Genomic DNA, 3,564 nt, shown 5'->3' with positions numbered 1-3,564 from the left:
TTTCGTAACATTTTTATATTTGAACCTTAAAAAGATTGACAAAATTCTAGAGAAATACATATTAAGACGTTGGGAGAAATGAATTATATCATCTGGACATTTGCAACAAACATATAGATGTGGATATAGTAATGGTTCATGTAGTAAAATGGTACAAGATGTGCATATTATGTATCAAGCGTGTATTGAAATGGCATCAGAAGAGGATAAAGAAGATACAGATGCAATGAGCAAGTTTAGTGAGTAGCTTAAGGAAATTAAAGATAAAATGATAGCCTATCAACCTAAACAAGCAGCAAAAAACAAAAGCAAATAAAAGGGAAGTCTTATTATTTTTTCTAAACTGATGTGGTTAAAATACAAAACCTAAAAAATATACGACAAAGGGTTCCGGATCTGGTAAAAGGATTAAAGGAGAAACTTCTTCGGATTCCTTAACCACCTTCTATTTCAACAAATTCTCATATGACACCAACGTCTTTGTTGCATACCTGCATCGTAACATGTTGAGTTTTTCTTTTCTTCATCTGATTCTTTGACAAACCCACAATCCCATTTTTCTCCAGTGGTTCCATTAAATGTTTCCATGTGAAGCATCAAAAAAACGCCAGAATCATGTGAATTCTCTATTGTTTTCCATTGAAAATCAAGAGGTATTACTCTGTATTTTTTTCAATTTTGGAATCATTTTGTGCTTCATATTCTCAAGATATCCAACAAACATTGCTTACAATTGTTCCAATTTTGAAGAAATATCAGAACGGAGATGTATCAGATTTTTTTCGATTATCAAGATTCAAAAAGACACTCCACATATCAATGACATTGTTGTATAATCATCATGGAGGGTAAAAGCTCTCAAAGACAATCCTAAATACTTTGTAAGCACTTCATTTTTTTAAGATAGCTTCACTACAAAATAAATAATAATAATAATAAATTAATTAGAAAGTAAATATTTTTAAATTCTTAATTTGATAACATCTCAATCATAGCAAACAATCTATTTGAAACATTCTATTCCACGTCTATCAGTTTTGATGCCATAAAAGTACCCCTTGTAACAAATCGTGATTGAAGCACATAAATAGTCTTTTTTTCCTTCAACTTGTTATCTTCATCTTCTTCATATCTTTGTAGAAGATCAAACCTAGGTACATACTTCTCTTCGTAATCTGTGTGTACCTCTATTTCACCACAAGCTAGTTCAAGCTCCTCCATAGATATAGGTGATAAGTCAATCCCTTCTAGTGTTTGAGTACAATTATTCATCACGATTATTTTGTTTTGAATAGGGTTTGGGTGAACAATACCTATCATATATACATCTTTTTTTTCCTAAAACATTCATTATGTTCATAAATGAACAAAGCAATCATAAATGATCATATGTGAACCGTACCTTTAATATATACGTACAATAACCTGTTTTTTCCTAAAATTTGCATTATGTTCATAAATGAACAAACTATTAGTTCATTTATGAAAATTATTTGATTTTTGTTTATTTAAAAACATTATAATGTGTTGTGTATCCATATAATGTTTGCATATTCATTATTAAAAATTATACAAGGGAGAATAAACGATAAAAACCTTAGGTTGTTAGACATCTAAATCAAAATCCAGAATGATCGGGCATCTACCAAATCTTCTTTACCATAGTTCAGACTCTTCACAGTGATGAATAGTTGGAATATTCAAAGATGAAATTTTTGGATATTTATGAGCAACCGAAAAATTTGAGTATTAAGTATAGTAAAGATAAAGCAACTATAAGAGATGAACATTTTAAAGTTTTAGCAAGTGATTATTATTTACTAATCATATGAAGATAATTAATAAGGATTGAAATAAAGGATAAAGCACCATACCGATAACATCGTGACCGGTCCTTTGAATATACTGTTTGGATCATCCCTTTTCCAACTATTTTGCATTTCATCAAACATGTACAAATGAATCCACACTAATTAATTGCATATATATATATATATATATATATATATATATATATATATATATATATATATCAAGGTTGTAGAAACGCTAGACGTTAGCTAGGGTGGATTGGGGTCTAGGGATTAATTGGTTAGACGGGGATTAATCGGGGACCATTAATTATTAAAAAAATAATTCAAAATTTTATAAACTGTCAACAGGGGCAATTTGAGAGTTTATCAAATTCAATGCAAATGAAATCCTCATTCTTATTCTTGTCCTAACTGCTGTCCATACATTAAATGGAATCCTCACTCTTGAATATAAAGGGTATAACAGGTAAAATGAAACCAATTTCACTTCCAAAAGACATTGCACATTCATAATCTGCCTTTTAAGACATTGAACTTTAAAACTTAAACTTTAACAAGTGCTATGGGCCAATTGAAGCTTGCATATTCAAGATGTTAGCAGCATCAATAGCCCCCTCTGCAGCTCCTGCTCCAATTAAAGTATGGACCTCATCAATAAATAGTATAATTTCATCACTTTGTTTGATTTCTTCCATCAGCTTCTTCAATCTCTCCTCAAACTCTCCACGATACTTTGTCCCAGCAACAAGTAGACCCATGTCTAGAGTAATCACCTGAAAAATATTGGAACAAAAATTAACCTTTTAATTGAAATTTTGAACTCATGTCACTAGAACATATACAAACAGGAAGTCTGGAACCTACCTTCTTCCCCTCAATTGTTTCTGGAACATCCCCATTTGCAATTCTTTGGGCAAAACCTTCTGCAATAGCAGTCTTTCCAACACCGGGTTCTCCAATGAGGCAGGGATTGTTTTTTGTACGTCTTCCCAGAATTTGAGTAACTCTTTCAATTTGTGGCTGCCTTCCAACAAGGTTATGGAAAATCGATTTCACAAAGGGTTGTTGAGCGATCGACCTAGAAACGAACCCTGTGTAGATGATAAAGACCGAAACTTTACAGCTTAAATCGAGCTAAATCGAGCTTAAATCGAGCAGTCTTCACAAATCCGTTGATTAACAACTTAAATCGAGTTTACTAGATAAAATCGAAACTTTACAGCTTAAATCGAGTTTGAAGAACTAACATGTGTAGATGATAAAGACCGTTGTCGGAAAGAATGGAGGCTCTAACAACGACGAAGACGGAGGAGGAGAAACGGGAGGGTGCGATTTGATTTCATGGATTCCGGCTTCAAGAGGTGATGGCAAAGGCGAGGGTGAGCTTCAAGTTCTCCCAGCTTTGAGTCGAGAGAAAAAGTGAGAAAACGGTTTCACAGGGGACGATGGAATGAGAAGTGAGAACGAACCCTGGCAAAAGTTTTCAGTTTTGACAATTTAGCCCCTAATTTTTTTTGAAAATCCGTTGACCAAAGTTGACCAATCAAACCGCCTAGAGCCGAGTTTGACCGACGTTGACCAACCCCATTATCTTGAGCGATTACACATAAACGTGATCGGTTGCAGTCCGCCTAGCGCCTAGGCGCCGATTAATCGGCCGCCTAGGCCGATTTTTACAACTTTGATATATATATATATATATATATATATATATATATATATATATATACACACACACACACACGCCGCC

At 33.4% G+C, this 3,564-nt stretch overlaps 1 long non-coding RNA gene across 2 annotated transcripts; it reads right to left on the bottom strand.

The window, feature by feature from the left end:
• Positions 1 to 2,168: 2,168 nt before the first annotated feature.
• LOC145167172 (uncharacterized) lies at positions 2,169 to 3,272 on the bottom strand. Of its 2 annotated transcripts, XR_013740980.1 has the most exons (3): positions 3,062 to 3,272; positions 2,679 to 2,905; positions 2,169 to 2,587 (listed from the first exon to the last, which is right to left on the bottom strand). It is a non-coding gene; the product is annotated as an uncharacterized LOC145167172 (long non-coding RNA). The 2 variants fall into 2 exon arrangements; XR_013740979.1 differs by having other exon boundaries at positions 2,679 to 3,272.
• Between the last annotated feature and the right edge of the window lie 292 nt (positions 3,273 to 3,564).

The sequence above is a fragment of the Lactuca virosa genome, chromosome 3 (genome assembly GCF_052849685.1).
Source record: "Lactuca virosa cultivar CGN04683 chromosome 3, Lactuca_virosa_CGN04683_v6, whole genome shotgun sequence".
NCBI lineage: Eukaryota > Viridiplantae > Streptophyta > Magnoliopsida > Asterales > Asteraceae > Lactuca > Lactuca virosa.
The sequence above is the reverse complement of the archived record's forward strand: the minus strand, read 5'-3'. Positions and strand labels throughout refer to the sequence as shown.